Source organism: Homarus americanus, unplaced genomic scaffold (assembly GCF_018991925.1).
Source record: "Homarus americanus isolate GMGI-L3 unplaced genomic scaffold, GMGI_Hamer_2.0 scaffold44693, whole genome shotgun sequence".
Lineage (NCBI taxonomy): Eukaryota > Metazoa > Arthropoda > Malacostraca > Decapoda > Nephropidae > Homarus > Homarus americanus.
Window position 1 is genome coordinate 178815 of NW_024717541.1, and position 12025 is coordinate 190839.

Below are 12025 nucleotides of genomic sequence, written 5' to 3' on the forward strand. Positions count from 1 at the left end.
CTACATACGAGATAGGTAATCTAGATAAGCTCCTCCCATCCCTGGCTATATCCTCCCTTCACTACCCAGGGAGACTACCAACCTTCCCTCTCTGATCCCTTCCTCTCATCTGATCCCTCTCCTCTCCCTTCCTCTCCTCCTGATCCCTCCTTCCTCTCTCCCTCCTGATCCTCCCTTCCTCTCTCCCTCCTGATCCCTCCTTCTTCTCTCCCTCCTGATCCCTCCCTTCCTTCCCTGATCCTCTCCCTTCCTCTCTCCTCCTGGATCCCTCTCCCTTCCTCTCTCCCCTGATCCCCTCCTCTCCTCCTCTGATCCCCTCCTCTCCCCTGATCCCCCTCCTCTCTCCCCCTGATCCTCCCTCTCTCCCTCCCTTCCCCCTCTCTCCCTGACTCTCTGTTCCCCGCCACCTCTGATACGATCTAAGTCAAACACAACACACCGCTCACCCACACAACACCCCCCACCATACACGGGACGGAAGCACTGATACAAGCACGCAAGCAGGTCTTAGCACGGTACACAGGCACGCGAGCATATACCCTCTTTTGCCCGGCTTGGCACTCTCACACGCCCGCGTACACACACACACACACACACACACACACACACACACACACACACACACACACACAGAAGCCAGGAATTCCCTCAGGTATTTGCAAGCATACGTAATAAATCTCTGTAATCTCTTTCTTTTGTGTTCTCTCATTCTCTCGTTTATTCCTGTCTTCTTTCTCTCTATTCCTATTCTTTCACGTCGACGAAGAAGGAGGAATCATCAACCCAATAATTACCTCGACCAAGCAACACTCGGACATTATTTCAGTAGATTAATTAATATGAGGAAAACATTTACTAATATTTTAATGATGTAAAATAATATAGGTAGGTACAGGAGACTCATTAATCCCAATTACCTGTCCATAACCTGTCTACAGTTCCCCTTCCCACCTCTGTCTCTCCTCTCCCGTCTTTCTCTCTTTCCCCTCACGTGTCACCGACTATCCCTCACTTCCCTTAAATGTCGACTCTCTCTCTCTCTCTCTCTCTCTCTCTCTCTCTCTCTCTCTCTCTCCACACGTCACCGACCATTTTCTTCCCTTTACGTCAACACACACACACACACACACACACACACACACACACACACACACACACACACACACACACACACACACACACACACACACACACACACACACACACACCAATACTCACTATAACCCAGCCTGACCTTCCGTGACCCAGCCTGACCTTCTATAACCCAGCCTAACCTTCTATGACCCAGCCTGACCTTCTATGACCCAGCCTGACCTTCTGTGACCCAGCCTGACCTTCTATGACCCAGCCTGACTCATCAACAAGGTTTATACTCACTTAAGACGTCATGTAGTTCAGCTTTCCGGTATTTCAATACTTACCTGGAGGAAGAAAAACAACAATTAAATCATAACAATTAAAAACAAACACTTCGACAGAACACTTAAATAAACACTTAGTCATAACACTTAAACAAACACTTAGACATACCACTTAAATTATATAACACTTAGGTTGCACTTATGTTGTGTACGTAATCAAGTGTGGGAAAGATCTTGGATAGGTTGTGCATAGGAGTTGTGGGGGAGAAGGGTGGAGGTGGGGAGAGGGAGGAGGTGGAAGAAAAGGGTGGGGAGAAGGTGGGAGAATGGGAGAGGAGGTGAGGATAAGGGGACGGGGGTCGATTTGGAGAGGGTGGAAGGGAGGAGAGGTGTGAAGGGAGGGGTGTTCAGGATAGCATGTGTAGTGAGGAATGGGGTGAGGAAGGCAAGACAGCGTGAGTAGGCATGGAGGAGGAGACAGGGAGTGGAAGGGATGTGGAGGGAGTGAGCCTAGGACAGCCCCCACCCCCTACACACACAATGATAATTCAGCGTTGTCGCCCTCAGTCAGGCTCGGAGAACAAGCGACGGGCGGGAGGGAGGGAGAGAGGGAGGAAGGGAGAGAGGGAGAGAGGGAGAGAGGGAGGGAGGGAGGGAGAGAGAAAGGGAGGGGGGAGGGAGGGGTGGTTAGGTCTCGCTCCCCTCCCCTTCTTTCCACCCCTCCTCCCCCTAATGCTTAAATGGAGGCTCATTACCGCCGTCACAGTTCATTCTCCTCCACTATACAGGCCCCTAAGTTGGCCAGGCCACCTCACCCTACCTCACCCCAGCGCACCCTAGCTCACTCTCACGTACCGCAACTCATCCCAGCGCACCCTAGCTCACTGTAATTTACCGCAAGTCATTCCACCGCATCCTAACTCACTGTAATGTACCGCAGCTCATTTCAACACATCCCCCAGCTTATTCCAGCACACCGCAGCTCATCCCAGCACATCCTAACTCATCCCAGAAAAACCTAGCTCATTTCAGGGCATCCCAACACATCCCTAGCTTATCCTAGCTCATCTCAGCGCACCGCAGCTCAACACAGGAGGAAAAAGATGGCTATTTTTTTTTTAAGTCGACATTACAAAAGATATTAAATCTTGTGTAATTTGTTTATGTTTGTTGACACTAGGAGGAAGAGGAGGAGGAGGGAGGAGGAGGAGGAGGAGGAGGAGAGAGGAGGAGGAGGGCGTGTTTGTCGTTGCACTGTACAACGAGAGGGGTGAATTTGGGAGGGTTATGGGAGAGAGGGAATGAAGGGTAGAGGGAAGAGATGAGGGAGGGAAGGTGATGGGGATTAGCAAAGAGTACTGGAGAGATGGGGAGGAAAAGGGGATAAATAATAAATGAAGGGAGATGGGAAGGGATTAAGGGAGGGGTGAAGGGGTGAGGAGGAGATAAGAGTGAAATGGGAAGAGGTGAAGGGAATGGAGAGGCGAGATAAGAGGAAGGGAGGGGAGGGAGGAGGGGGAGGGAGGGAGGGAGGGGAGGGAGGGGAGGGAGGGCTGGGGAGAGACATGTGCACCCCAGGTGATGCACACCGTCGTGATTTACTGTGAGAGGAGTGGGAGGGGGTAGAGGGGGGTAGAGGGGAGGAGGGGAAAAGGGAGGAAGGCGAAGCAATAATTAACAAGATGAATCATGCACGTGTCGGGGTCCGTACCAGGTATGATAATTATTACAGACAGAGAGACTAAGAACACGACGAACACGTAGGTGAGTTCTCACCCCCACCCCCTGGCCACACGTCTAGGAGGACACATGCTATCAAGAAGAGGAGGAGGGGGAGGAAGTGGGGGGAGGTGTAGGAGGAGTGTGGGAGGAGAGAGGGGTGAGGAGGGGGAAGAGGGATGAGGGGTAGGAGGAGGGAGGAGGGAGGGGGAAGAGAGGAGAAGCAAAGGAGACACCTGGAGACCAAATCCTTGTTCAGGATGATTTACCTGTGCAGCCGATGTCCACCAATGCTCTCCCCTCCCCCTCACCTCCATTAACATCATCATCTTCACAACCCTACACGAGAGAGTCTACTAACCCCTTATGTACGGGGTCTTCTCTCGAGTGAATAAAATCGTCTACCGTTAGCCAAATATTATCAGAGGCGTCCCCGTAGTGAAGGGGTTAATCCTCTCCCCCTACACCCTCCTGACATCCCCACAACCAACCACCACTAACAACCACCATCATTAACAACCTCCACCACCACTAACAACCTCCACCACCACCAACAAGCAAGTGGACACAACAAGGGTCGAGTCAGGAAGGCTCACAATGCCTCCCCCCAACTAGTGATTCCTGGGCCACCAACCACAGCTAATTGGCAGTTAAAGCGGCGGTGTGTCCAACGACGCTCCATTATGGCTAACAAGCAGTTGTCTCCCTCCCTCCCTTCCTCCCTCCCAGGGCTGTCCTACTCTCCCTCCCATTCCTTTCTCCATCCCTCTCTCCCCCCATTCCTTCTTTCTGTCGTTCCCTCCTTCGCTCCGTCCTTCCTTCCACTCCTCCTTTCTTACCCCCCCCTTCTTCCCTCTCTCCAACATACGTCTCTTTTTTCTCTCCCTCACCTCCCCCTCGACTGTTCTTGATTATTCCTCTTACTCCTCTCTCTCTCTCTCTCTTCCCATCACTCATTATCATCCCTCTTCTTTCCTCTCCCTATTCATTATCTCCACCATAGCTCTCATAATTATCCCACCACCCCATCCTCCTTCCTTTCTTACTACCATCCATTCCCCTCTCCATCTTCCCCAACCCTCCCTCTCTCCACATTTTCTCCCCACTCAACGTACTCCCTCCTCCCTCTCTATCCCTCCCCCCTCCCCATTCCCCACCCCCTGTTCCTATTTCCCCTACCTCTCACCTCCCCTATCCCCCACTCCCTCTCACCTCCCCATCCCCCCTCCCCATTCTCCCTCATCTTCACAATGATCATGGTATTCCTTGATTTGGCTATGATTTACGGTCGACGGAGGCTTGGCGTGATTTATCCTTCCCTGGCGTGTTTTTGTAGCCAGCGTGGCGGGGCGGCGGGATGCTGGCCCCGCCCCTAGTCTCACCTGTGTCGACATTAATTAAAAAAAAATACATTAATCAATTTCAGGTGAAAATTCTTTACTTATCATTTTTAAACCGAAAAAAAGAATAGCATTTTCGACGATTTACGTGTGTGTGTGTGTGTGTGTGTGTAATGCAACGAGAGAGAGAGAGAGTAACTACCCCTCAATATACTTCACTACAAACACGTACACGCTTCAAACAATCCAAACAAAACCAAGACACACACACACACACACACACACACACACACACACACACACACACACACACACACACACACACACACACACACACACACACACACACACACACAAGGCTTTTTTCTAATATTGCAACGCTTGACAAATGATACAACCCGAGACAACGCGAACCTTTTCCCCATTTCCTCCCTCCCCAGCCCCTCCCTACCTCTTTCTCCTCCTTCTTTCCTTCCCCAACCAAACCCTATGCATGCCTTCTCTCCTCCTCCGCGCCCCTCCCCACGGCGCACCTTCCCTTCCTCCCTATTTTTTTCTTTACCCCATCCATACAAGGGGAGAGGGAGGGGCACACCTCACAAACACAGTCGTTCAGCCGTTTAATTCGACACAAAAATGCCGCTTTTATTTCCTTGCCTCTTCTCCTCCCTCCCTCCCTCCTCCTTTCTCCTCTCTTTTCCTTCCCTCCCCTAGCTTTTCTGTCTCTCTCCTCCATTCACCAAGTTCCATACCTCCCCTTCCTCTCTATTTATAATCGTTCATTATTTCCCCTTGCCCTCCCCCTCGCCCCCTGCCTCCTCCCTTTATCTCTATCTAGGACTCTCTTTCTCCCTCCCCCGCGCTTCTCCCCCAAAGCTCCCTCAATCCCTACAACCCCCCCAGGTCCCTGTCCAGCTTTTCTCCCTCCCTCCATACCTTCCCTCCCTTCCCTCTTTCCCAGGCACCAACCCCCTTCCTTCCCATCCTCCCTCCTTTCCTCCCACTCCAGTCAACCTCCCTCCTATCCCTATCTCCCAGCCTTCCTTCCTTCCTCCCTATCTCCTAGCCTTCCTTCCTTCCTTCCTTCCCTCTCAGCCAGCCTCCCTTCCCTCCCTCCCTCCCAGCCAGCCTCCCTTTCCTCCCTATCTCAGCCCGGCTTAGCAGCGCCTCGCAGAAATTCTCACCATTGTCTTCGTAAATTGTCTTCCCCTCTACTGATGCCGCGCCAAGGAGGGGAGAGGGGAGAGGGGGAGGGGAAATGGTAGGAGGAAGGTGAGAGAAGAGGGTGAGGAAGGAAATAGAGGGTGAAGGGGGTGGGGGGATGGGTGACGGAAGAGAGAGAAAGGGAAGAGGAAGAGAGGAAAGAGAGGGTGAGAGGAAGGGGTGAGGGGAGAGGATGGAATGGGGAAGAGCGAAGGTGAGGGAAAAATCAAGTATGAAAACTATAAGACAGATGCAGAAGGGGAGAAATAGGATAAAGATAGGGTGTGAGGGGGATAAAGGGAGGGGAAGGGAGAATGGTACAGAGGGGAAGGGGATAAGAGGGGAGACAGAGGGGAGATAGAAGGGGAACAGGAAGACGAGGAAATAAAAAAGTGTGAAAGAAATCGTGAAAGAACTCAACACGTCCTAACTATGTATGTATGTATGTATGTATGTATGTATGTATGTATGTATGTATGTATGTATGTATGTAAAATGAATCATAAATACGATCATCAAATAAATCGAAACTTTCCTATATCCAAAACCAAATAAAATATAAGATAAGTGAACCTTTACAACTTAAATAAGAGACAGAAATACAAAAAATCCCCAACTTGTGAGAGAGTTAGTGGAACTTCCTCGTGTCGAGTACATTCGTTATCCGGGTTTTTTCTCTCTTTCTTTCTCTTTCTCTCACGGATCACAGGACGACGGTATGGATGAAGAGGAGGTGGAGGAGGAGGAGGTGGGAGGAGAAGGGAGAGGAGGAGGAGGAGGGAGGGAGAGGAGGAGGGAGGGAGGAGGAGGAGGAGGAGGCAGGGGAAGAGGAGGGAGGAGGAGGAAGAAGAGGAGGAAGAGGAGGAAGAGGAGGAAGAAGAGGCGGTGGTCCCCAAACAAAAATCCAGCGATCCAATAGCCTTTCAGAGACACGATACGAAAATAAAAGTGAGATAGGAAGACCATTCTGGACTTAGTTGTATCGGAGTGTGAGCAATACCTTGACACAATCCCTGAGGGTGACCTTGTGAGAGAGAGAGAGAGAGAGAGAGAGAGAGAGAGAGAGGGCATATACGTGTTTTCCCTCTCACTCACCCATTTTCTCCCTCTCCCTACCACAGAAATCCCAGTAACCGCCTATCCGTCCATACTCTCTCTCTTTTAATCCAATTCATCCCTCTCCCACTTCTTTCCAACCCACCTCTCCCCCACCACCGTCACCACCACTCACCACCACCCACCACTCTCACCACCACTCCCACCACCACCACCACCACCCACCACCACCACCTCCCTCAAGCACAGGATGAACACTGATGCTCTGACATTTTAGGACTATGCCTGACATTTGACACGTTCCCAGGCGTCGATAGTGACACCATTGGTATATGCATGACCTTTCCCTGGCTTGTCTGAGGTCGCTTGACACCCGAGCAGTATTTCTCTCACCCTCTCTGACACCTATGTAAATTCTGACATTTCTGACACCACAACGCTATTCCTCACAGCTGACACCTATGAATTTTTGTGTTGTTTTTTGCTGACATCTATGAAAATTCTGACATTTCTGACACCTTAGCATGACTCGGCTGACACCCTAATAATACGCCTAATTAATCTGACACCATTTTATGAAGTCATGATCCTCACCCAACCCCTTCCTCTCCCAGTTCATCCTTCATTTTCTCCTTCATCCTTCCCTCTTCTTCACCTTCCCCTTTCTTCATCCTCCATCCTTATCCTTCATCCCATCCTTCTTTCCTCCCTACACCTCCTCCCTTCCTTATTCTTTCCTCTTCTCAACCTATACCCTCCCTCGCCTTCTTCCTCCCTCCTTCCTTTTCCTTATCCTTTCCCACCTCCCCTTCTTTTTTCTGCTCTTCACTCTCCTTCCTTTTCCCATCCTTCCCCCATCCAAGGCCCCACAACTGTCAACCATCATCTCGGGACACAAGTGATCTGCCACCCTCGCCATGTTGTCAACGCCGAGGATTCATTAATGGTGAGAAAAAAACACATTAGGCAACTTTTTTCACTTTCTCCATACAGAAAGGAAGGGGGAAGGGGAGGAGGAGGGAGGAGAGGGGGGAGGGAAGGGGAGGAGGAGGGGGGGAAGGAGGAGGAGGGGGGAGAAGAGGAAGAGGAGGGGAGGTAGTATGATTAGAGGAGGAAGGTAGAAGATATGCAAGGGAGGATGGAAGAGGAGGAGGTATGAAAAGAGGGAAGGAGTAAGAGGAAGGAAGATGGAAGAGAGAGAGAGAGAGAGAGAGAGAGAGAGAGAGAGAGAGAGAGAGAGAGAGAGAGAAAAGGGTAAAGTCATAATGAAAATGTGCCAATCTATTAATAATGTATGAGGGCAAAATGAAGGAAAAGGGAGAGGTGGAGGGTGAGGGAGGGAGTGAGGGAGGGAGGGGTCAAGGGAAAGGAAAGAGGAAAAAGGAAAGATGTAGGGAGAGGAAAGGGAGGGGGAGGAAAGGAAGGAGAGAGGAAAGGAAGGGGAGAGAGGAAAGGAAGGAAGGAAGGAAGGAAGGAAGTACAGAAAAGGCAAGAAAACAAAGAAGAAAGAAAGAGAGAGAAATAGAGAGAAAAAAGAAGGGAAGGGAGGAAAAAGGGAAATAAGGAAGGAAAAAGGAAAAAAAGGAAGGGAAAAGGAAGAAAAGAGAAGGAAGGAAGGAAGGAAGGAAGGAAGGAAGGAAGGAAGGTCTAAGTCAAGATTTACAGGCAAGCGTCAGCCACAACACCAAAACAATCAGACTGGTCCCTTGTTCAGATCATTCCACACAAAAAGAAGATTTACAACAACCAGGAAGCCCCTCCCCACCACGTCCTCCCCACCACCCTCTTCCTCTCTTCCCCCACCCCTCAAACCCGTCTCTTCCCCACCCCAGTAAATCATACCACTTATTGCCACAAAACCGAGACGGGAGGGGAGGGGAGGGGAGGGGGGTGGCTGACGCTCTGCCTTTATCGTGTACAGTGACCTCACCTCCTTGTATACTAGTTCCGGTTTCGTGTTTCTGTTCCAGTTCCCATTCCAGTGTCCGTTTCAGGTTCCATTCCAGTGTGTTTCAGGTTCTATTCCAGTTTCAGCTCCCATTCCAGTTTCAGTTACTATTTCAGTGTCAGTTCCAGGTCCTATTCCCGTTTCAGTTCCTATTCCAGGTTCGATTCCAGTGTCTGTCTCGGGGTCCTATTCCCGTTTCAGTTCCTATTCCAGTGTCTGTTTCAGGTTCTATTCCCGTTTCAGTTCCTATTCCAGTGTCAGTTCCAGGTTCTATTCCAGTTCCAGTTCCAGTGTCCGTAGCAGGTTCTATTCCAGTGTCAGTTCCAGGTCCTATTCCCGTTTCAGTTCCTATTCCAGGTTCGATTCCAGTGTCTGTTTCAGGTCCTATTCTCGTTTCAGTTCCTATGCCAGTGTCACTTCCAAGTTCTATTCCCGTTCCAGTTCCTATTCCAGTGTCCGTTTCACGTCCTATTCTGTTTTCAGTTCCCATTCCAATTCCAATTCCTAAAACTAGATGCCTTATCCTCATCTCTTACACAGGGGGAGGGGTGGAGAAGGGGGTGAGGGAGAGGAGAAGGGGATGAGTGGGGGATGAGAAGGGGGTGAGGGGAGAAGGGGGTGAGGGGAGAGGGAGAATGGAATCAAACACGCCAATCTTTCAGCAGCTAGAGCCCCCTTATTATGAGTATCCCTGATCCTACCACCTCATCCTAATCCTCACTGATCCTCCTCCTATCCCCCATAGTCCTATTCTCCTTCGTTTTCTCCTTCTTCCTCCTTCTTCTTCTTCTCTTCCTTCTCCTTCCTTTTCCTCCTAATTTTCCTCCTTCCTTCTCCTCCTTTTCCTTTCTCTTCTTTCCTTCTTCTTATCATCCTTCTCCTCCTCCTTCTTCTCTCCCCTCCTCCTCCTTCTTCTTCTCCTTCTCCTCCTCCTTCTTCTTCCTCCTTCTTCTCCTCCTCCTCTTTTTCTCCTCCTTCTTCCTTCTCCCCTCCTTCTTCTTCCGTCTCCTTCTCCTCCTTCCTTCTTCCCTCCTCCTCCTGCGTCTCAGAGTACCGTAGTGAGGTAATCTTATCGTCATCCTACCATCACCGTTCTTGTCTACCCAGCTAATTCCAGTCAGCCTAACCATTCCAGATTTACGAGATCATTCTGTCTACAGTATACATTCCCATTCCCGTCTACAGTGAGCCATTCCCATTACTGTAACTCTACCCATTCCCCTGTATACACTGAACCGTTCTCATTAACTCTACCCATCCCCATCTCCACTGAGCCGTTCATATTAACTCCACCCATTCTTCCTGTCTGTCCGTCTGTTACACCCCGCTAAGTACCTCACACCCACCGACAACGATCACTCACCAACACCCTCTTAACACATGATACAAAAAAGGTATTAATTTATTTACCTTTCAGCTCTGTGTGTGTGTGTGTGTGTGTGTGTGTGTGTGTGTGTGTGTGTGTGTGTGTGTGTGAGCGCGGACACACCTCGCCCGCCTTTCTTGACGGTGTTATTACTCAAAACACCGAGCCAGACCCTACGAGGAGCCTCCAAACATCTCGCGAGACACACCACAACATCTCATGAGACACACCACAACATCAATAAACATGGCCAGAGTACATCGGGAAACATCAATAATAAACATTCCTGGGATACAGACGAAGCCCATATCACTTCCTTCTTCTTCTTCCTCCTTCTCTCCTTCTCCTCCTCCTCTCCTCCCTCCTCCTCACCAGGATGGGACAGGAGAGTTTAGCATTCACTCACGAGCTTCGCTCTTCCCTTTTGTCTGTTCCATCTATCCCATACCTACCACTGAGGCATCACACGTCCCATCCATTCATCACCATATCATCACCCATTTATCACCCATATCATCACCCATTTATCACCCATATCATCATCCATTTATTACCCATATCATCACCCATTCATCACCCATATCATTATCCATTCATCACCCACATCATTATCCATTTATCAACCATATCATCACCCATTTATCACCCATATCATCACCCATATCATTACCCATTCATCACCCACGCCGACACCCCTTCATCACCCACTTCGCCACAACAACTTCCGCTACCTAACCTTAATCTCAGTTACCACTTACCGCCCATATCACGTCATCCCCACCCCCTTCCCTCTTCCTCTCACCGCTACCCCGTTCCTGTCCTTCTTCCTCTCTTCCCTCTCACCCCCACCCCTTCCCTCTCTCGTCACTTGTCTCTCAGCGGGTTCGTCTCACCGCCCGCCGCCCCTATCACTCACCGCCCATGACTCAACCACCACCACCACTACTACCACCACTACCGCCACCACCTTGCAAACGACCTTACCTTCTGGTCGCTCTCCGTTAGGGTGTTATCCGTCTGACTCTACTTCCTCACCCTAACACCTCACTCATCCTCAAGCCATAACTTCATCCTAGACCAAGGGCCGTAACAAGGAGGGGACGACCACCACCTCCTGCGACCGTGTCACCCTGAACCTGAGACTCACCCAAGACCAGAGACTCACCCTAGACCAGAGACTCACCCTAGAGGGCACAGACAACATCAGGAGGAGGTCGTCTCAGGAAGCACCACTCCCTCCCCCTCTACAGGAGAGAAGCGTGGCCTCCATCACCCCCACAATGGAGTATTATCCACCTCATATCAGGGACATCCCCCTCCAGGATTTGCATGGAAGGCATTCAATATCACCACCTCATTTTCATACTCAATGGCTCTGTTTTCCTCCCGTAAGAAATGAGGTATGAATATGAGGCAGCCGTTCCAATAAGCCCCGAGTATCTTTGTCTTGATTTTTTTTCGCCAATCTCTTTCTTTGGGTTCAATAAATCACATCCGGTGAACCGCGGAGCTAAATATACATCACAATGGTTCCTTGAGACTCTCTATACACTCTGACCGACAGCTTTTGGACGATCCAGACAAACTGTGTGTGTGTAGGCAGCGTACTGCAGGAGATAAGTGAGACAGGAGTGGTAGAGAGGGACTCAGTTTGTTATTGTCGTCCTCCCGGCCCGTGACCTCCTCACCTAGTTGGTAACGGGAGGTGGATGACTGACCGAAACCGTCTACTAGTTGCCAGTCAGCCAACCACATAATAAACCATCTAAATAGCCAGTCATATATCTACCCACCAACCAGTCAGCTAACTATCTAACCAGCCACTCAGCCAGACAAGCGGCTATCTAAACAGCCATCCAACTACCCAGCCAGTCAGCCAGCCAGCCAGCCATCTAGACAATAAGCCAACCAGCCAGTGCCTACGGCTAGGGCGGCTCAAATCGATCTCAAGTGCCTACAAGAAGGTCGCTATTGTTTCTGGAATCAACCAAGACTTTCCGTTGTTATTCTTGGAGGGGCATGGAGGGTCGGT